A 24,153-nucleotide genomic window follows, 5' to 3' on the forward strand; every position below is an offset into this window, starting at 1 on the left:
CTCTAACTAACACACGGTGAACCCATAAAGCCCTTCACAGAGTAACCAAGAAAAAAGAAAGAAAGCAGACAGGACCTTCAGCAAGAGGACCTGACTGAAACAGAGTTTCAGATATCGAGAGATTGGACAGACGGATGTGGTTTTCGTATAGCAGAGGAGGAGATTGCGAGGGGACATATTTAGATATATAAAATTATAGTGGCATTGGTAGGTTATACATGAAGAAACATTTAGCCTCAATGGAGGAATCAATGACTGGGGCTATAGATTGAACACTAGGGGTGGAAAGTTTAGAGAAAATTTAAGGAAAATCTTTTTCACCCAAAGGTGTTAGAACTCGGAACTCATTTCCTATAAGGGTGGTAGAAAGAGAAACCATAGGTAATAGGGCTATAAGATATAGGAACAGAATTAGGCTATTCAGCCCATCAAGTCTGTTCCACCATTTGATCATGGCTGACACCTTTCTCAACCCCATTCTCCTGCCTTTCCCTGAAACCTTTGATCTCCTTCCTAATTAAGGACCCATCTATCTCTATCTCAAATACACTGAAATGATTTGACATCTACTACCTTCTGCAGCAATAAATTCCACAGATTCACCACACTCTGGCTGAAGAAATTAAAACAAAACGGTATTAAAAATGGCAGTGAGATAGCAGGGCTATATGCAGGCTCTTCAGCCTGGGGCTCATTTGCTCCCTTTCTTTTTTCTCTTTTCACTTCTACTTTACTTCTTTTTACTTTTGGTGGTTTTTCTTTACTTTTTTCTTTTCTTTAAAGCCTTTTGTGGTGGAGTAATTGGCAGCAGCAAGAATGGGTTTTACGCGGAATGGTGGCTCGTCCAGCGTTTAGAGGCAGCAGCAAGGACATCCTCCTGGCATTTGGGGCTGGTGGCAACAACAAAACTCCTTCAGTAATTGAAGGCAACAGTAGCAGAGGACTTTTCAAGATGGCAGCGCTGGCAAGGCAACATCTCAGAGGAGGGTGGCTGCAGCAGGACTCTTGACGAGGTTGCTGCTATAGCCTGACTTGGTAGTGGACCCAGGGACCTCTGGCTGCAGTAGGCCCAGCGCAGGGGCTTCTGGTGCCATCAAGGCAGCAGCAGAGCGAGGGATTCCTGGTTGCGGCATCAATGCATGAGACCTGACATTGGTGGTGTCAGTGACATGGGCCCAGTGGCTAAGAGATGGCGCCTAAAAAGTAGCAACTCCTACATCTGGCATTGACGGCAATGAGGTGGTGGAGGAGGGGCGGCAGCAGCACTGATGTCGTTAGTGAGCCAGCGCAGGACACATGGTGGAGGCAGCGGAATGGAGATAGACTCTCTATCAGTACTTATTCAGTTCCTCCACCATTTCTTTTCCCCATTACTACTTCTCCAAACTCATTTTCCATTGTCCAATGTCCACTCTTGCAGTGGCTGGAGCTCCCTAGTTGTGCTCATACCCAAATCAGACAAATCCACAAGGCTCTGTATTGATGACCAAAAGGTCATTGCCCAAAGCAGACTGCTACCAAATACCCTGACTGGAAGTTTGGAGAGGTAGGATAGATCGAGCTACTTATATTACCAAGATAGATGTACGCAAGGAGTACTGCCAGGTTCCCTTGACTGTCTACACAAATGAAATCGCCACCGTATAATTTCAGCAGGTTATACCAGTGTCAAGTCCTGCCATTCAAACTCGAAGGTTAATGAACCAGTGACCTAACAGTGACCAAATTATCTAATTGTTCAGTAAACATCTTAATAGAGTGAAAGCTGGGAAATATACTTGCAGCAATGAGAAGCCCTGTACTGGAAAATGCAGCTAGCTGACCTAGTGGTCAATCCTTCAAAAGAGTAAATTTGTTAAGGTCCAAGTGCAAGGACTTGTTTCCAAGTATATTTGTATATAAGGACTTTGATCCTGGATACAAGTATCCAGGACTGGCAGTTGGTCAAGAAAAGGCTACAAAAGGTAGGAACTGCAGCACATTTCCCTATTTACACAAAAGTTGGAAATTTATGAGGTTCTTGGGAATGTGCACATTTTACCAGAAACTCATTCCAAACCTTCAGTTCAGTATTTGCATCACTGACAAACCTACTACTGGAGAAAGCCAAAATGTATTTGAAAAGATGATGGTCATTTTAACAAATGGGCCTGTGTTTGTAGCTCCAAATTTTAATAGTTCTCAGATACTTTGAGATATATGTCTGATATGGATACAAGGAGACCACAGTTAATATTGACCATAAACATTGACTTTTGCAGAAACGTCAAGACCCCAGAATGCCAGATTATTCCATTGGAGCTTCTTTGTTCCACCATCTAACTGAAAATCACCCTCACTATTGGAACTCAAATATAATTGCAGACACCATGTCCAGAACTTAAAAGTGGAAGTGCCGGTGTTGGACTGGAGTGAACAAAGTTAAAAAATCACACAACACCAGGTATTAGACGGTTGGACTATAACCTGGTGTTGTATGATTTTTTTTAAACTTTGTCCAGAACTTAAAGTGACCTGGCTAAAACTGAAAGGATGACGTTGACTGAGGCTAAAAGAATGAAAATGTGTTGTTATTTTATGTATTTAATTCTTCTTTAACCTCTCTGATGAGAAAGGCCCATGAAATATCATACCTACAGATGTGAAGGGAACAGCAAACAACAGCTCTTCAAAGAGGGGGAAAGAAGCAAGTCAAAATACACTGGACTGTAATCTCTCATGACTACAAAGACATTGAGTGCCCTGGTAAACAACATGCCACTCACTACAGATTATGCCCCATACTGCAGATATATTTTGTGTGTTTTCCCTTTGAAGACTGCACAATGATATGGTTAAAAAGCCAGTTTCACCTCTACTGGAGGGGGCTAGTGAGACTGAACATTTCATGTGTTCCAGTCTGGGTTTGACTCATTAGCATGCTGTGAAGGCCCTAGTCAAAGAATTATCCCTAACTCACCCCTGTATTGAAGGTAAAGGAAGACCCTGTGCAACACTCAGAGAGTGAATCAGACAAAAGCAAACAGGACAAAGGACTCTATGTCACTCTGAATACTGGAGTTCAATCATGGTCAAAAAGAAACAGAACTACAGAATCGCAACCAATCTGCAAAACTAAGGATTGTGAAAAGCAAAATGTTCAGCTACCAACATCAGTGATGCTAGAAACATCCACTGCAACAGCAGCAAGATTTAACTATCTGCTCTTCACAAACAATTGACAGATTGGTCTATATAACCTTGTTTTAAAAAAAAACTTTTACCTTTTTTGGACTCACCTATTATTTCTAATCAGTGTTTGCATGTGTTGTGATGGTGCTTGATCTCATGCAGCAATTAATAAACTCACTCCTTTCGTTAATTCAAGAAAGCCTGCTTAAATTGGCTCCTTTTGGGTCTGGGAACAACCAAGGGAGTGGGTGAATAAAGGGGAGCCAGGTCACACCTCCTCGCCCAAGACATCATCATTGTAGGGTTTCCGGTCTGCAACCAGAATGAATTGGGGAACCTTATCCAATGATGCTGCCTTTGGCTATGAAGCTGCTTGCTCTTACCACTTGGAGATTGAAGGTGGAGCTGCAGAAGCTGCATCCTTCCCCTCCATACCATAGCAAAGGCTGGCAGGAGGTTAGTGCCCCTTAAAGTGAATGAGGTGCTGACAGGTGAAGAGCCTTCTGAGAAAGTAGCAATCACTTGTCAAAGCAGTGAAAACATTCTCTGAGGGCAGAAGTGTTTTCAACAGCACTTTCTCCATGGCCATGACTGGAGCTCTTCAGTCTAACTGATCAAAGTCTTTCCAGGTCTTCACTATTTCTGATATTGCAATAGTGTGTGGCAAGTTGGCCTTGAATCCATGACATCTGGCCCAGAGATATGGACATTACCACTGTGACATAACAGCCTTCTTCCTAGTTTTCCTTTTTTTAAAAAAAAAATCTTCAGTTTTTCAGTTTCATTGAAGAAGCTCTCCCAGCTGTGCACTCACCTCATTGAGCCCAGGGAGGTGCAGACAGAGCCATGTGCTAATGGGAAAGAAGAAATTCAGAGATAATTGTCTCTTATCACCTTTTAAATCAGTTCAGTTATTTTCCCACCAGCTTAGGTTCCATAGTGGACTCACAACCTATCCTGAAGAAAGCTGTAATTGACCTAATGTCAATTTCCAGGACTTTCACACCTTGTGCACTCACAGAAACACCCCCACCTGCCCCTGGTGTCAATTTCTGTTTGTTAATACTATTGTGAATTGCTTTGGGATATTATACCATGTTAAATATGCCAAGTAAGTGCAAGTTTTCATAAACTGGAGCGAAATAAACTCCATTCCCTACATCCCTAATTCCATGTCTATTCTTAAAAGAAAAATAGTCCTTTCCTAATTGTATTAAAGTTGGCTGCAGTCCAACATATTCTGCTGTTAAAATACCAAATCAGCAATAACTTTCTGGAAGGGTGTAGAAAACACAACAGGGTTTTGAAGTTACTAACATCTGCTCCTCTCAACATAAATGTCCACAGAGTCTTCAATGAAATCCCCTGGAGGAGTCCAGGCAAAGTTCAGAATGACCAGAAATGTTTCTCAGGGATTACAGATGGAAATTAATGGGGAAGGAAGTATCATTTATTCTTATACTGTACCTGCTTTATGTTGAAAAACGTTTATAAAAATATTGGTGCGTCAGATTGTTTAAATTAAAAATGTCATGAGGAACATGACTAAACAGACTGTAAGGGAGCTGATCCAGAGTTGCTGAATGTTTGCTTTTGCTGGATACTCAATGGCTAACTCACATGGGAAAACTTCAATTCTATACTAGGTTTTCAGCCTCCAGGAAAATAACACACTGGGATTTTCACTTTCCTCCAAATTACTCTATTGGCATAGGTTAGCCTACATCTGCCTCACACAATTTTCCTGATTTTAATGCAAGCTAGCTTGTGAATTTGTGCTATTTTGTTGATACTTTCTATCAGCCGATATAAAGGTCTTAGTTTTCCTTTGCAATACTGCCCCAGATGTGTGGTCAGAACTACTGCTGCTTCCTTGCTTCTGACATAAAATTATTTTTGCTTTAAGATTAAAAGGTAAGAACCTGAAAACAGAGAGAGGAGCAGAAACATTTTAAAAAGAGAGTTGTGAGACTGTGTTACTGGAGTTACTGATGAAAGCAGAGACTAAGAATACACTTAAGAATAGGATTTCAGAATGGGAGAGATTTCTGACTGAAGGGAAGAGGGATGAAGGCATATGAGAACTGTGTAGCCACGTGGGATTAAGACAGCTGCTTGTGTGTCAGATTAGCATTAGTATGGACTAGTTGGGTTGAAAAGCCTGTTTCCCATTGTAACTTCCATGTTGTTCTATGAATATATCTCCTTTCTACTGATGTATGATTCTCCATTGATAGAGGGAGCTGATATCACCAAGTTCCATCGATTGTTTTGCCCTTTGAGCTTCGTTGAGTCCTGTCATTTAGAAGAATACGCAGCCTTCTGATATTTGTACTTTTCATAGACAAGCAAGGTAATGAACTCAGCTAAGCAAAGGAACAAAACTTTAGTGGCATGCCCTGCGGTTGAGCAACCAGCTAAGAGTTGCAGCACAAACCTCCTAATGCTGTCTGAAAGAAGCCAGAGGCAAAAACAATTAAGCGCAGTCATCACTGTGATGGCCGTGGCAATGTAATGAGCATAGCAGATATGTTGCAAAGGTTATTTTTGAGCAAACTGTGAAAGGATACTATACAGTGTTGTGCTATATTTTATGTGCTGACAAAACTCAATGATATCTTAGCAAAGTGTAGTAATTCATCTTTTTCTCACATCAACAATGGTCTATGACGTTGAAGCCCTTAGCACCTGTAATATATATTCTCAGCATATGGAAGAAGCTTCATTGAGAGTATGTGCTGAAATAATTCCATGTAATGTCTGATTGTCCAAGTTAAAACAGTGATAGTAATATTGTACACATTTTAGGAAGGATACCAAAGCTTTGGAGGAATTGAACAGGATGTTTACTACAATGGTACCGGAGATGGGTGATGAGACTGGAGAAATTTGGATTGTTGTCACTCGAACAATTGAAGTGGGCATTTAATGGAGGTGTTCAACATCATAAAGGATGTTAACAGAATCGATGAAGAAAAGATATTTCTACTGACAAAGGAGTGAGGCAGTGAGGACAAAAAAATTATGGTAATTGCCAAGAAAAAAAAGGGTCAAAAGTAAGATGCAGAGAAATGTTTTTCTGCAAGAAAATTATTATTATTTGGAATGCATGGATTTAAAAGAGAATTGAAGGCAAGAAAATCACAGGACTATGGTGATAAAGCAGGACAGTCAGACTAAATGGATCCCTATTTCTAAAGCACAAACTGGATGGCCTTCTTATATAAAAGAACTTTCTATGATTCTGCAATACAAAATCTACCACATTTGTCTTTAAGGAGTAATGTAATATTGCTCCCTAAAGTGTCTTAATTCTTGAATATTGGAATGCTAACATCCTGTTTGAACAGCATCTGAAAGCATGTTTGTCCTGTATGTACAAACATATTGAGTCTATTAATGTATTTCTGGACTCAATCAGCAAAGAGGAAAGGACCACAAAGAGCTGTCAATGGGCAGAAACACATGCTGGCAGTTTAGTATGCTAGGCTGAGAAGTAGAACTGTTGACGAGATATTATCAGCAGCAGCCAATTAAGCAGCTGCCAACAAAACCACAGTAATTGTCAAAAGGGTCAGAGGTAAGAATGCTTGAATCTAGTTAAGGATTGCAGCCTGTCTGTCTGAGCTGCTGACCCAATCAGACGGCTCGCAGCTCAGAAGCTTCAGAGTGTTCCCAATTGTGATAGCCAATTCTACGGCTGCAATGGGAAAGAGACTTTGTCTCCATGTTGATTTGTACCTTGAAGGACTGGAAATAAATCTTTTTAATGAGCTGGGCTTCCAATTCCAGTGAACAGAAAGATGAGCCATCCTGTGGACCTCTATGGATTATCAACATCCAGAAAGGAAATGACAATAATCCTCAACCTGCTGTCCTTGCTGCTTTGAGGCCTTCTATCAGGGGAAATATCTAACACTGACAAAATGCCAGCTTTTACCAAAGCTTTTACCAAAGCTAACCTACCTAAACTGCTCTTCCCTGGACACTATTGTGTAGTTTTTAACATAGCCAATCCTCTTAACCTACACAGCTCTGAATTGTAGCGGAAACCCATGCAGACACGGGAAGAACATGCAAACTCCACACACCCAGTCGCATAAAGCTAGAACTGAACCAAGATCCTGGTGCTTTGAGGCAGTAGTGCTAACAACTGAGCCACTGTGTCACCCTTGTTTGTTTTGTCTTGGGCCTCTGTAGGCAAGATCATGTTACCACTTACATACAAATCAGTCATTGAACCCATCTAGATACAGAAAACTCCATATGCCAATAGGTTAAAATTCAAAAGTCCAAACTCAAAGATAAATAACGTTAAAAATGTATACATGTTTATATAAATCACACACCTTCCATCTAAGTCAATGATAATGTCACAATCACATGGTGATGGAGAACTCTGCAGAGTAGAACAGCTTAGACATCATTCTTAGCTAACATTTGAGATAATCTAAATAAATAATTATTTTAAAATGTTCTAAGACTCTAGTCATATCTCTTCCTTAAAATAGTGGATCCCAACAATCCTCTGAAGTTCCACATGAGAAGAACAGAATTTTGAGAATAATTAAGATTAATGATGTTATTATAGATGTACCAACATTGGAACAGAGTAATTTTTTGTAATGAGTTCAGTTTGTGTTCATCTTGAAAACAGATCAACCTCACGCCATTTAACATATTTCAAAATTTTGGTGGATAGTGAGATGGCATTTTCTTGAAGCTGAAAGCCAAGAATCTGCACAAACAGCATTTATTTTTAACACTTGAGCTTACTTGTTCAATGTTCCATGCTTAAAAGTTGGATAGCATGTGCATATGCATAACTTCACCATTTTTTAATTGGAATATATGGACCAATATCTTCTAATTCTAAATTCTCCACATAGAAAGTAAACTTTAAAATAAGAACTATTGCAACAATCGGTCCCTGAACGAAGTTGCACAACATGTGGTTCCAGGCAAGATACCCCGTACTTTTACACTCTTGAATGAGGAGGGATATATTGGCTACTCTTCTTTATTCACTCAATCTCTTTATTTTAAATTTAATTTTAAAAGGATTGCTGCCCTGTGGATACATCTTACTCCCAGATGCAACTGAACTTACTTTTTACAAGATGCCAATTTAACTAGGCTCCCTTGAATTAATAAAAAGAGAAAAATTATTAATCACTAAATGTGAGAAGAAATAGAAGTACAACTCTCATACACAGAGTAGAAATAACATGCAAGTCCAAAAGGACAAACATCTAAAGGAAAGGAATAATCCTCTGAATTATTCATGAAGCATGGATAGTTGAACATTGCAGCTATTGCAGTGGATGTTTCCAGCAGCACTGACGTTGGCAGTTAGCAGTCAGTGTTGAGATTGTCGACTTTGTAGGTTGATTAAGATTCTTTTCTCCTGATTCTTATTAGAAGTGACTGACTGGCAGCACTGAAAGAGAGAGGTCTTATGTTGTCCTATTTCTTTTGTCTGGCTCATTGGTCTTCAGCATTCAGTCAGAGAGCATTTTTCCTTTTCCTTTACCTACATTGCAGGAGTATAGAATAGTGGTTCTCAAAGCTGTGACCTTCACAACACAGAAGTCCATCCACTAGAATGCCAGGCCACTCAGACAGGGTGAAAGTGAGGACTGCAGATGTTGGAGATCAGAGTCAAGATTTGAATGGTGCTGGAAAAGCACAGCAGGTTAGGCAGCATCTGAGGAGCAGGAAAATCGATGTTACGGGCAAAAGCCCTTCATCAGGAAACTTCAGGACTTTGCCCGAAACGTCAATTTTCCTGCTCCTCAGATGCTGCCTGACCTGCTGTGCTTTTCCAGCACCACTCTAACCCAGGCCACTCAGACACACAGACCAATATTACAGTTAATTTTTAGTTCCTTTTCTGTATATTCCTGGAAGGCCAAAACACCAAAATTTTGTAAGAGGTGGCTCTTGGTTGAGAGGGGTAGATAGACAACCTTCTTTTGTTGTCCCTTCCTGGTTTGTTTCTTTCTCTGTTTCAAATATCCCTGACACTCTACATGTGTGACATTCCAAAGGTCCATTCAGACCTTTGCAGACAGCAACTTGACATCAATGATTTTATTTTTAGCCGTGGCAGACTTCTTCAAAAAAACATATTTTAAAAGTTAAAAAATAATAATTTCTGTGGTACTTGGGGGCTCTAGTCAGGTAATGGACCTGTGCCTAACTTGACCTTAATCGTCTAAATGTGCATCATTAATTTCTATTTTTGACAACATAATTTAGATTAGATTAGATTACTTACAGTGTGGAAACAGGCCCTTCGGCCCAACAAGTCCACACCGACCCGCCGAAGCGCAACCCACCCATACCCCTACATTTACCCCTTTACCTAACACTATGGGCAATTTAGCATGGCTAATTCACCTGTCTTGCACATCTTTAGACTGTGGGAGGAAACCAGAGCACCCGGTGGAAACCCACGCAGACACGGGGAGAATGTGCAAACTCCACACAGTCAGTCGCCTGAGTCGCAAATTGAACCCGGGTCTCTGGCGCTGTGAGGCAGCAGTGCTAACCACTGTGCCACCGTGCCGCCCGGTTAGTAAACCCGGTTAGTAAATTCAGATAAATTGTTCCGAAATTTAGGTCAATAATAAATCTACCACTGTAAAGCACTGCCAATGTTTTCTTAAAATCTACAATTCATGCCAAGAAAATCAGTGACAACCAGAGAACATGGAGAATTTGGGGTTTGTTGATATCACCTTCATGTCATATTTGCTAACTCAATTTCAGGGACTTGTTGACAAGTTCTCAATCCTGATGGCTGGCTAAAAAACCTCACTTTTTTGTGAAACTCAGAAAATTAGTCATTAAAACAAATGGTAATCAATAAATGAACTCACAGCTAATTTGTCAATATGACAGCTGTGTTTCAGTAAAGGTCATAGTGCGAGCAGAAAAAGGCACAGACACAATGAGTAAAGCAATATATTGATGCCTGTAACATTGTAATTTCTATTAGCTCTGTGCATAGGTTGTTCACCCATTCCTCAGTGGAAACTTATAACTAAATGTGCTCACAGCAGAGAGAAGGTTAATAGATATCTCTTAGACTTTCACTTTGGCAGAACAAACCATTGAAAGTGCTCCCACATTTCCCACTGCTCAGTCATTTTTCAATACCCTATTATACCTTGTGAGCTTTATGCCATGTATCATAATTGGGAAGATGCTAATGGCAACCAGAAGCTTCTCATCCTGGGATGATAGCAGACAGACCTGGTCCCGAGAGGCTGCAAAAGAAGCACGCACAGGAAAACAGACAGAGGAGAGCGGAATAGAATCCTGCTTATTCAGAAAAGACAACTCAGTCTGAGGTCAACATGGGACTGAGCAAAGGGATGATGCATGCCCTTTCCAGTGAAGTGGAAGGCCAGCATTCCAGACTTTCTCATGGATTCTGACATATTTCTGTTATTATGTCATGTAGCGACTACTATCTTTACAGACACTACAATGCGAGTGTTACAAATCAAACTTCAGAAGACTGAAAGTTAATTAAATTTCTAAATATTTTTACCGCATTAAGTCAAAGGTGATATGAACATTTGGCATCGTAGATGGCATTTAAGAAATAAATTCATACTTTGAGAAGTTTCTATTCTATATCAGACCCTTCGTCAGGCATAAATATAAAGTTCTCTTCACTCAGCTGTTCCAGCTACAGTCAATGCTTTTTCCAGTTTGATCCTCACCTGCAGTGACTGATTCATCTCAAATACATTCATATGGGCATTTCACAGCCCAGAGTACTGTGATGGTTCATTATGTGCATAGTGTGATAGTGGTTATTAACAGAGCACTTAATCATTCCAGGCTTTACAACGGAGACTAATCTGCTCAATACTATGTCCAAATTTATGCATTTTTCAGCAAACTCACCTCTTAACAATCAGAAGTGACGACAAGTTTTTTTTTAAAACAAGTTTCTTCCCTATTCTCAAACCATTACAGCCAATTATTGCTTACCTGTCATTGCCTAATTTGTAATTATAGAACTTTACCAGACCAGGAATCAAAACTAACAATGTCCTGGTTAATATAACTTAGTATGCCACAAGCTGAGATGCACTTAGTTTTAACTCAGTGGGGAGTTCCATTTCTGCACAATCTTTTTTTTTAACACAGGATATAACGTCAACTGGACAGGATAGTACTTCTGTTGTCTCCAGGTTTTAGGACACTTGAGCAACCTTGTGATGATGTCATGAAGCTGTTCTCCACTGTGCATAATTTGCACACTGTGAACTGAGTTAGTTAGGTTAGCTTGAGATAAGAAGGAAACAAAGAGGAAGTATGTGAAGTTCGCCAACTTAAACTGAGTTAGGAATAGACTTTAAATAATATAGCAGTGAGATTAGAGCAGCATTCCCAAACTAGTTCACATTGTAATCCCATCTTGAGGCTTGAAAACTGTTGCAACAGCTTGGTGACTGGTGGAAGAGGGGAGAAGATCTACATGCTAAGGATAAGGGGGTTGGCCTTTGACTCCTTAGAGGTTGTGACCTCAATATTTCAGTTCACAGCACCACTTGGTTCGAGCTTGGCATACCTCACATTACCATGTACTGTAAAATAATGCTTAGTTTTAATATGAAATAAACATTTTTCTCAGAAAGCCTAAGCCTGTAAACAATTCTTAACCTTGCCTTCTCCTTGATCAGTCTGTTACAAACATAAACTCCTTGGTATTGGGATAAAATGACATGACAAAAGATTTTTTAAAATCTGAACAGAGCTGACCATGAGTCTCACAGCCTGAGGGCAAGTGATGTTTCTTGATCATCTTCATCGAGACTTTTTCCCATGTGATCAGAGTCCCATGACTCCTAAATAAGGGGTAAACCTCTTCACTGTCTCCATTAGAAAACGGAGACATTCTCAAACATTCCATAATCCTCTGGATCCATCATGCTTTATAGGTCATCCAGCCTTATCTGCTGACGTAAACTACCTATGTCTTTTCAGGTTGACATACCTGAGCTGGGGAGTGAAAGTTAGAAAACAAGGAACATAGACAGTGATATTGAAGAGTTAGACAAAGGGATGGGATCTTGATCCAAAGGCTCTTGCTACCATCACAATCATAATCTATCAGAAAAAAAACTCCATCTCCTTTCCTCTTCCTGACCTTCTACTGCTACTTCCTTACTGCAAAGTCTGTTGCAGGTTTATGTAACATTGTGTGTATGCCAAATGGGCCATCAATTGCAGCTTGACTACTCCAGGCTTGCACATATCTGGACTGTCTGAAGCCAAGCTGAAGTAGCAGGAACATACTCTGAGGTGGGAGCGAAACTTTTTAAAAATTATTTCATTGAGTAGTCACGAGGCTATTATTGGTTACCCATCCCAAGAGAAGGTGACATCAAGCAGAATGCTGTCAAGGGAGAGGAAGGTATGTGCTGTGATAAGCAACATTATTTTTGGGGTTCATTCCTGCTTCTCATGCCTCCACAAAAATAATTCTGGACTTATCTGTCTAAAATCTGTTCTTTTTATCAACTGACTTTTATTGAGTGAAGCATTCAAGTGTGTTTTGCAAATATTGTACGTTGCCTCATTTAATGAGGCAACCACCTGTTTCAGTCATGCATTTGACCTATTTGCAATGAACTTCTGAATCTAGGCTGTTAAATGAACAATAGGAAGAACAGCAGTCAGAATACTAATCTTTGATACATGCTATTCTTCTTACATCTTCACCCGCTCTGATATCACTCCTCACACATCAGGTGCTTTCCAACAAAACTGTGTCAAGCTCATCCAGACTGACTATTTAAAGATTAAGTACTAATTTTTCAAAACATTGTCAAAAGTGTTTCAGAAGGCTAGTCACTCCTGCTGAAAAAGCTACAATTAGGATTTACCACAATTCATTTAAACTGTCAATCTTCAAAAACTTCAAGGAAATCGAGCAAGTGAAATCATCATCTCTTTATAGCTGCCGTTTGCAAGAGGTTAAATCATACAGGTAATCCCGAATGTTATTCCTCACAATCTGTCCAATTATTTTACAAAACCAAAAGAACTGTGGATGCTGGAAATCTGAAACAAGGAACAGAAATTGCTGGAGAAATTCAGCAGGTCTGACAGTATCTGTGGAGAGAAATCAGAGTTAATATTTTGGGTCCAGCAACCCTTCTTCAGAACAGGTCCTGAGCAAGGGTGACTGGACATGAAACGTTAACTCTGATTTCTTCCCACACATGTTGCCAGACCTGCTGAGATTTCCTAGCAATTTCTGTTTTTGTGTCCAATCATTTTACCTAGCATTAACATCAACTCATGGGCTTGTAATTGGCTATGCTTATTTTGTCAATTTCCTATAATGAAAATTCTTATTTTATTTCTCATGTTCTGAAGCCTCCAATGTAGCTTTGCCTCCCTCACAATGACAGTCACAAACCTCAGCCTTTATCGCTATTAGTTCCTGAGGATAAAAAAAATTATGTTTATTATAGTGTATGGTACGACAGAAAGCAAGATAAAAATCAGATGATATGAGTTGCATGAAGGTTGACACGGCTAGGGGTAAAGTTAAAACATCTGCACATTTCAGTACACAGCTGTCAACAAGTTCAATCACTGTGAAACAGCAATCATCAAAACAAATAGAGCATTGAACTCTGTGGGCAAAGTAGATGTGCACAAATTGTATGGTTCTCACAGCTTAAATACGATTTTCAACTCTAGACTCTAAAGGCATAAAATCTTGAGGGAAGGGTGGATTAGGATTAATTTCTCATGGTAGAAGACTGGAATAAGAGGAATAAAAGAACTGGAGAAACTTCAATCTTGAAAAGGCAACTGAGAGCTAATTTTATTGAAGTGCAGAAAACAGGCACTAGCAGAGAAAAGATAAATATGACACCACTTCAAGTAAACTTTGGACATGCAGCCAAGGGAATACAACTTTAAACTAATGAAGCAAATTTAGGACTGGTCTCAGGAAGTATTTCTTCACACAAAGAATGGATTTATATATTGGAAAGTGAAAGCAATACCTGAAATCACTTAAGAAAGAGCTGGATGTTCTGATAGGGTGACTTCTGGATAGATGAAGAGGGAGTTCTAAAGTTGACAGATACACTTAAATATAGGGAAGACTGATTGTTGAGCTGGAATTTCTCCTTCTGTCAAATGCACAGCAGTTGGTTTTGGATTAGAATCCTCTGAAAACATTAAATGTTAAAGTGAAAGCCCATGGGATCAAAGAGGAAGTTGTCAACTGGACAATGAATTGACTGAATGATAGGAAACAGAGAGTAGTTATCATTGGTAAGAGTTCTAATTGAACAGCTGTCACCAGTACAGTTCCCTAGGGATCAGTCCTTAGACCCCTGCTGTTCATAATATTTATTAATAACCTTGATGGAAGTTCTGGTAAATAGAATTTCAAAGTTTGTGAATGTCACATAATTGTGTGGTACAGTATGATGTTGTAAAAAAAGAGATATATTTCAAAGAGATCTACAGATACTGGACAGATGGAGCTTAAAGAGACTGTTGACTGTAGATTTATATAAATTAGAAATATTTAAAGGAAGAGATCAGTTTCAAAACAAGACCAGTTTACTGAAATGAAGTTTGAATTCTCTTAACAAAAAGAGACACAACAGATCTTAATGAGATTAAACTGCCACAAATTGGGACTTTGTATTCTATTTTTTTGTGTATCTTTAGTAAAAGTATATGAAATTGAAAAATTAGATGCAGTCATTGTTATCTCGAAGAGAAGCTCATTGTTTCTGTAGGCAAGAAGACTGTAGTCAGGTTGTCTGGGTCCAAGTCATGCAGCCTTTGAATTCAAGTTAAATCAAATTATCAGATTTGTAAGATAACTGGCTATTTTATGTTAACTCCAACTAATGTTAAATCAGATGAACACTTGTCATTTCAACTACCACAAGGTTTCAAAAGTAAGCAAACCTTCCAGCAGGCTAGAGTTCAGATCTTATAACCGGTTTCCCTGCTCAACCTGCCCCATCAGATTCAATGGTAGCTTGGAGTGGTTAACCCAATGTGCCACTAAAGATCCTGGCAATTTCTCTCCCAGATCTCTTCAATGATGCAGTAGAGTATGCTCAGTGCAGCTTATTAGGCGCAGGTACCCCTTGCATTATTGAACAGTGGGAGAACAGAAACTTGCTTTGTTAGCTGAAGGCCCCAACTAAATGCAAAACTCTAAGGTCAGCTGGGGTAAGTGCTATGCTTTCTTGCAAGTAAAGGTCCTATACCGTCGAGAAATCTGCATAATATGACCTTAGGTGGGAGTCTAAGCACCACTGTTAAACTTGTCAATTAATATTTTCCACTTAAAGCACTGATTTGAGACTCATTGAATATTATTTTCTCTGCTGCTGGTCACTAGGCCTTCAGCCATTAAGCTTTGGAATTCACCCCCACAGCTGGCCTCAAACCTTTCCATTTAGCCCTGCTCCCTTAAAAAGACCGCTTAAAATCTATCTTTTTTAATCAAGTATTTGGTTATGTGTCTCAATGTCTCCTTGGCACAGCATCATGGTTTCTCTGATTACATACCTGTGAAATGTTTGAGAGGTCTTATTATGGCAAAGGTGTTATTTGAATGTAAGTTATTGTTGTTAAGTAATGTACTGGTGCTAACTAGGAGAAGTTGAAAGCACAGAGGTAGTGCCCCAATAGTGTACCCAAAAGTGTTGAACAGCCCCATGTGTCATTACAAGAGTTCAGCTCCAAACTGATCTGTTTGATAAATTTGTATCAGTCGAAGCATCTGAACAGAAATTACCTAAATATCGTTTTGATCAACTTTTAAGCCTAAGTTTACATAACCATTGCAAACAGTAATCATACCAAGTTGAATATATTGTGCTCAACAGCTTAACTCAATACCTTCAGATGAGTTGGGAGTTAGGCTGAAGTTGTGTAAAAATAAAACTGACCCAGGACCCAATCCTACTTTGAATCCACTCGCTTCTGAATTTCTAGAAGGAGGTTGAGTTATCAATGACCAATATAATCATGGAAGAAAGTTGCATGTCTTCATTGTTAACTCATGCCACTGGATTTCCCAGGCCTTGGAAAACCCAAAAGATGAAAAGAGACAAGAAGGGCTGAATCAATGAGATAACTGGTATTGTACCACTGTTTGTGGGCAGGAAGAGAAGGACTGAATCTTCCAGGCACAAACTACCCAACAACTACTACCATCTCCAACCTCCCAATCTGTCTGCTCCAGTGACTCGACTGTCCACATTACTTTTGGACTCCCTGCCTGCCATTGGACTCCACCCCACTCAAACCAGGTTTGGTCTCTACTCATGTTCGAGATCTGCACAGTGATTCAAACTCCCACCCATTTAACAATGTCTTCCATAGGCCCCATCTCCCACCTCGCCATGCCTATCCACTCTCTTTGGCATCCCCATCTGACAGTTACAGGCTGCATGATATTCAAGAGAACCTCTTCTTCAGGGTTTCTTTCTCAATCCTGAAACAGCCGCTCCCAACCCCCTACCCTGGACAATGTGCATCTGAGCTAAAGTCTAGTTACTATATCACTTCTGAAGAAACAATTATAAATAATATCTGTTCTATTTTGCCTTTTTACTTTTTCTCTCATCCTTTAAAATAGTTTTCAAACAAACAATTGGTATACAATCCATTTTTGATGTCCTTAATGAATATTAATTCCTGCTGCTTCATATTAAGATTTGGCCTTCAGTAAATAAGGTTTAGCTCCATTCCTTTAACCCTCTTCCTTCCCCCTCCCCTCCTTTCAGTTCCCTATTGACCACTGACAAACCATATGGAGAGATTGAACATAGGATAGACACTAATCACTTTCAGCTGGAGAAATATTTCTTCCTGGAAGCAAAGATGAGTGGGTGAGGGTTTGTCCAAACTGAACTTGTCATGTTTCATCCATCTAGAGCTAGTGACGCCAAGAATACATATTATTCGAGAAAATTAGCATCCCAGTTTTAGCCGGTGATACTGATTTCCAGAGTTGAGAGTTAACAGGAAAAAATAGCACATCTCATTTTGATTTCAAAAGAAAGTCTATTTACGCAAAGAAATCAAAACCAGAATCCCAGTGACATGCAGGCTTTTCTAAAGTTAAATACCAGGACCACTAACATTGTCAAAACAATTACACCAACATTAAATTCAATCGCATGCTCAACTCCATGGCAATTTCTCAATGCTATAAAATATTCTTCAAGTAATATAAAACTTGTCTCTTTCAATTCTTTAGTGACACCAGTGTCATGGCCACGGATCATAATTCTGAATCACCTAATAACATATCGAACCTTAATTACAATGTGTGTTTTTTTAAAAGTTAAAGCCAAAGTTGACTGGACATTTAGTGGCTGCCTAAAAAGAGACACTCTGGAATATCACACCTACAAGTGTCAATGAAGATGCTTCAAAAGGAGAAAACGCACTACAAGTTGATTTGTAATCTCCTGGGGATAACTCAGTTTGCAAACATGATGGCAAAAGGCAAAAGACCGCAGTCTGGGTGAAAGACATTTGCATTTTCTTCCTTTGAAAATACACAAGAACAGGGGTCACAGGGGTCAAAGCCAATATGTGTGTCAGTGGCCTAACATTCTATTGCATGGATAGGTGTAAGATGAACGTCAAAGCTTTTAGTTATATAATCACGATGTGGAGGTGCTGATGTTGGACTGGGGTGGACAAAGTTCAAAATCACACAACACCAGGTTATAGTCCAACTGGTTTATTTGGAAGCACGAGCTTTTGGACCGCTGCTCCTTCATCAGGTAGCTGTGGAACAGGATCAGAAGACACAATTTATAGCAAAAGATTAGTGTCATGCAACTGAAATGATATATTGAACAAACCTAGATTGCTGTTAAGTCTTTCATCTTTCAGAATGGGTTGCAGGTTATGGTTCATTAATTTGTAAATCCAAGAACTTCTTTTAAGTCACATTCTCGAGACAACTTAGGGTCTTATAAAAAAGGTGACATCTCAGCTCAAATAATGCATCAAAAGGTGTGAGGTTAGAGTCTGTCTGTATCCCAATCTTGAGTCAGACTGGTTCAATTTCCAAAGTAGGAATTTATAAAATATTACATGGATTGACTGTCTCCATTGACTGCATGCAGGTTGTGTATTTTTTGAGCAAAATAGCATGTACCTGCAAATATAATTCTGTAAATGCAAATGCAAATTCACCCCATAGCCTTATGTGTGTGTATGTGTCCATGAGCGAGAACGAGAGTGTGACTGTGAGTGTGAGTGTATGAGTGTGAGTGCACATGAGAAAGTGTGTGTTTGCGTGTGTGTATGCTTGGTAAAATGTGTGTGTGTGATGGAGTGTATGCCTGTGAGAGGGTGTGTGCATGTATGTGTGTGTAAGAGAGAGGCTCTGTGTGAGTGTGTGTGTATGTGCACTTGCGTGTGTGAGAGAGTGTATAGTGTAGGGGGGGTCACCTGTAGTGTGACATGAATCCAAGGTCCTGGTTGAGGCCATCCTCATGGGTTCCAAACTTGGCTGTCAGCCTCTGCTTGGCCACTCTGCATTTTTGCCTGTCCTGAAGTCCACCTTGGAGAACGGTCACCCGAAGATCCAAGACCGAATGTCCCTCACTGCTGAAGTGTTCCGCGACTGGGAGAGAACACTGACTGGTGATTGTTGCATGCTGTCCATTCATCCGTTGTCATAGTGTCTGCTTAGTCTCGCCAACATACCATGCCTCAGGCATCCTTGCCTGCAGCGTATGAGACAGACAACGTTGGCTGAGTCACATGAGTAACTGCCTTGTGCATGGTGGGTGATGTCCCCACAATGACAGCATCACTGCAACAGCCTCAGTATTCAATACCAACAACTATCAATCTCCGAGCACCATCCTATAACTCATCCACTTCATTCTCAACCACAGCATTCTCACCTTTGACAACCAGTTCTTCATTTAGACACATGGAACAGACATGGGGATCAAATTTGCACCCCAATATGCCAACATTTTCATGCATAAGTTCGAACAAGATTTCTTGGCTACACAGGGCCTCCAAACAGCGCTATACACCAGATACATTGGCGACATTTTTATCCTCTGGACCCAAGGCGAGGAGTCACTGAAACAACTACAGAGTGATCAACAAGTTTCATCCCACCATCAGATTTACCATACACTACTCTTTAGTATCTGTCTCATTCTTGGACACAAGCATCTCCATCAAGGGCGGGCACCTGAGTACCTCACTCTACTGCAAACCCACGGATAACATCTCGATGTTACACTTCTCTAGCTTCCACCCTAAACATTATAAAACAACCATCCCCTACAGATAAGCCTTACGCATACACAGGACCTGTTCAGATGAGGAATGCAACAGACACCTGAAGGTGCCCAAGGATGCCCTTATCAGAACAGGGTACCATGCAGGGTACAATGCTCAACTCATTAATTGCCAGTTCCAACGTGCCACAGCGAGAAACCATAATGACAAGGGATGTGACCGATAGGGTACCCTTCGTTGTCCAGTACTTCCCAAGAATGGAGAAACTACATCATGTTCTTCGCAGACAGAGACACGTTATCGATTACGATAAGCACCTCACCAAGACTTTCCCTATGCTTCCACTTCTCACCTTTAAACAACCACCAAACCTTAAACAGACCATTGTTCGCAGCAAACTGCCCAGCCTTCAGGACAACATCAACCACAAACCGTACAACCCTATCATGGCAACCACTACAAGACATGTTAGTGTGTCAACATGGATACCATCATTATACATGGGGACACCATCCAACATGTACGTGTTAGGTTTTCATGTGACTCGGCCAACATTGTTTATCTCATACACTACAGGCAAGGATGCCCTGAGGTATGGGTACATTGGCGAGAGTGGCCAAGCAGAGGCTGACAGCCATGAGGCTGGCCTCAAGTGGAACCTTGGGTACAACACACACACACACACACACACACACACACACCTCTTACAGGCTTATACTCCATCATTCTCAACACTTTATCAAGGATACACATGCAAACACACACTCTCTCACACGCACTCACACTCTCTCTCTTGCTCATAGATGCACACACACATTTAAGTCTTTGGGGTGAATTTGCATTTGCAGAATTATATTTGTAGATACATTCTATTTTTGCTCAAAAAGACACAACCTGCAGGCAGTCAATCCATGAAATATTTTATAAATTCCTACTTTGGAAATAGAACCAGTCTGACTCGAGATTGGGATACACACTCTAACCTCACACCTTTAATGCATTGTCTGAGCTGAGATGTCATTTTTCTTTTTAAAAAAACCTTGTTATCTTGAGAATGTGCCTTAAAAGAAGTTCTGGAACATACGTACTAATGAACCAAAACCTGCAACCCATTCTAAAAGATGAAAGACTTAACAGCAATCTAGGTATGTTCAATATATCATTTCAGCTGCATGATACTGTAATCTTTTGCTATAAATTCTGTGTCTTAGGATCCTCTTCCAAAACTACCTGATGAAGGAGCAGCACTCCAAAAGCTAGTACATCCAAATGAACCTTTTGACTATAACCTGGTGTTGTGTGATTTTTAACTTTATACAATCACAACAGCACTCCAGGTCAAGGAAAATTTATCTTTTCACTTTGATTGCCAGTCAGTAACTGATGAAAGAAAACAGTATAAAAGCATTTCAATTAACTTACAGTCAAAAACATTGAAATTGCCTGTTTAACTAATAACTCAATGCCACTGATATCACCCAGTGCTACAATTGCAATGTTCAGCTATCTGCTAGTCATGAACAAGTGAGAGACTAATCCAAATGTTATTTTTATTAAATTTGTCTTTTTTGACTCACATCTGATTTCAAAGCCGTGTACATGTATGTTGAATTATATTACTTCATGCATTCAGTAATTAATAAATTTACTCTTTTTGTTAACTCAAGAACACATGGTTATTTGGTCTCCTTTTAAGGGATCCACAAAAAATGGGATGCTTTGTAAATCAACCAATGGGGCAAGTGAATGATTAAGTGGAGCCAGTTAACCACTCCTCACCTCGGAACTTAATGGTTTGAGGTACCCCATCCAGAACAGTAAGGATTGTCTGAGAACTGGTCATAAGACATGGTGTGATATTGGGATCGATGAGAATATTGGTGTGGTGAAAATTGGCTGATGATTCGCCATGACCCATTTTAGACTGATGTAAAGTCACCATCGTCCCAGAGGATTGCACTTCTATTGGCTCTTTCTCTCCTCTCAGGTTTAACCTAAGGGTGACCACGCCTCAAGTGAACGGGAAGGGTGAGAAGGTGGGATCTTGAAAGTGACCTCAACTGATACAAGAATTGAACCTACACTTTTGGCATCACTCTGCATCACAAACCGACTGTCCAGCCAACTGAGCTCACTGAGCCCCAGATAAGACCAATGTCACCACATCTGGGTTGAGATTCCAGGAACAGACAAACTGACCTCATATAAAGGAGGCTCACTTCTGGGTTTAACTTCGAATTACAAAGAACATGCAGGGCAAAGACAAGCTATTCAGCTGTACTGATCTTTATTCTTCACATGATCTTCCAACCAAGACTATTCATCTCACCCCATCAGCATAACTTTCTCTCACTCATCTCCGAATATATTTATCAACCTTTCTAATATACCTGTACTTTTCATCTCAACTGTTTTTTTAAATCAAGAGATTTTCACATTCTTACTACAAAAAAAGTAGAGAAGTTGTCCCAGAATTCCCAAAAAGCCTTTTTTGGTATGGTATGTGATTTGATCAAAGTGCCTTACATTGCTGCTTAAGGAAGCATTTACTTGTGACCATTTATCCTGCTGCTTATAACTGCTTGGAGAATACCAGCATTGGGTACTGCAGGGAACTATTCTGAAGGATCCTGCTTGAGATGTGATTTATGTTAGATGGTTGGGAAGATGTATAGGATGCATTCCTGGATCTTAGGAGGTGAGCCAGTATGAAAGCAGTGCAGCAGCCTTCAGGGTCAAGGTCGTGCATCTCTTGAAGAAGCAATACTTAAACAAGCTGAGGATTTTAGGGAATTAATACAGCATCTGTAACCTGTGGAAGTGGACTTGAGTTCCTAATGGCCATGTACTATACCAAGGAGACTTGGGTGACATAGTACTGAAGAATTTAATTAACTTTTATTACAGCATGTGGTATTTATATATATGTACATTACAATCAAAGGCGCTTGCATGCCTGAGCTCAATGAGAAATTCAGATACGCTTTCGCATGCTTCCTGCAGCATGTCATGCTGCAAGAGGATTTAGTAAGATGGAAACTAAGACATTTATACAATGAGGTCACATGCCAAGACACAGTGACAACTTCATGTGCATGTTCCCTTAAAGGTATATTGTATTATCTGGAGTGAGATATAACACAAAACAAGTAAAAAAAAAAAATCCTTAGAGCTCAATAGATTTACTGCAGAAGGATTTCAGTGACCAGCAGTGATCTCATTTAAATAAGGTTAGTATGGAAGCATTCTCCAGGTCACTAATACTTTGTGTGACAAGGAAGATGACAGCACTATTTTTTCTCAGAGATGCCAGCGAGCAGCAAGCAGTTATTTGGCTTTTGGGTTTTATATCTATCTTGGTGGTTTGCCCAGAAAGCGGGGTATTGTTGACAGCACCCATGTGGTTGTGAGCTCCTGGAGATAAAAGTATCCCTTTTATGAAATCATAAGGGGTACAATTAAATTGATGCTTGAATGCCAGATTCCACAGTGGATCACAATGCTTTTAGCTTTTTACTAATCCAGTATTCTATCACAAGTTGAAGGTGGCCCAAGTTAGACCATGAGATATAGGTGCAGAAGTAGGCCAGTCAGCCCATCTAGTCTAGTCCACCATTCAATGAAGTCATGGCTGATCCTCAGCTTTACTTCCTTACTTTGTCTCCATAATCCTTGATTCCCTTTTCCCTATATAGCCCTGAATATACTTCATGACCCAGCTTTAAAAGCCCTCAGTAGTAAAGAATTCCATAGATTCACAACCCTTTGACAGAAGAAACAACCTTTCAGTGTCCTTCGAATCTCATTTTTTCAATAAAGGTCTATACACATTCTTCTAAATTTCATGAGTACTATTCCAAGCTACTCACCCTCTCCTCAGTAGAAAATTCCTCCATATCTGGGATGAGCTGAGTGAATCTTCTCTGAACTGCTTCCAACATCAACATATCTTTCCTTGGATAAAGGGACCAAAACTGTTCACAATAATCCAGGCTTGGACTATTAGTGCCTTGCACAGTTTTAACAAGAATATCCTCACCAACCACCACCATTGTTATACTCCATTCTCTTTGAAATAAAAGCCAACCATCCATTTGCCTTCCCTATCACTCAATGAACTTGGATGCTAGTTTTTAGTGATTTATGTATGAGGATACCCCCAAATCTATCTGTGCTGCGGCTTTCTGCATTCCTTCCCCTTACAGCTCTTCTATTTTTCCTGTCAAAGTATATAAACTCATTTCTCAGATTATATTCCATCTGCCAAGTATTTGCCCACTCACTTAACCTCTCTATATCTCTCTATGTCACCCTCATTACTTACCTTCCCACCTATTTTTATGCCATCTGTAAACTAAATACCATGTTATGTAGATCAGTTTCAAAATCATGAGCAGGCTGAATAGAGTAGATAGGGAGAGGTTGTTCCCACTCTTGAAAGGAACAAGAACAAGACTGCATAGATTAAAAATAATGTGAAAAAAAGCAAGGATGAAGTGAGAGAAAGTTTTATCGCTGAGCCAGTAGTTAGGTTACAGAATGCACTGCCTGGAAGTGTGGAGGAGGCAGGTTCAATTGAGGCATCTGAGAGACCATTGGATGACTATGTGGATAGAAATAGTGTGCAAGGGTATGGAGAAGAAGCAGGAGATTGAGACTAGGTAATGATGCTTG

General features: G+C 40.0%; 1 long non-coding RNA gene across 1 annotated transcript in view; it reads right to left on the minus strand.

The window, feature by feature from the left end:
- The window catches only part of LOC122557490 (uncharacterized), a 119,826-nt gene extending 105,500 nt beyond the window's left edge, over positions 1-14,326 (minus strand). The window contains exon 1 of the long non-coding RNA XR_006313853.2: positions 14,220-14,326. This is a non-coding gene — a long non-coding RNA (uncharacterized LOC122557490). The remainder of the gene's footprint in view (positions 1-14,219) is intronic.
- Between the last annotated feature and the right edge of the window lie 9,827 nt (positions 14,327-24,153).

This window comes from Chiloscyllium plagiosum, unplaced genomic scaffold (genome assembly GCF_037043375.1).
Source record: "Chiloscyllium plagiosum isolate Xiang-an unplaced genomic scaffold, Cpla_swu_hap1 HiC_scaffold_11, whole genome shotgun sequence".
Classification (NCBI taxonomy): domain Eukaryota; kingdom Metazoa; phylum Chordata; class Chondrichthyes; order Orectolobiformes; family Hemiscylliidae; genus Chiloscyllium; species Chiloscyllium plagiosum.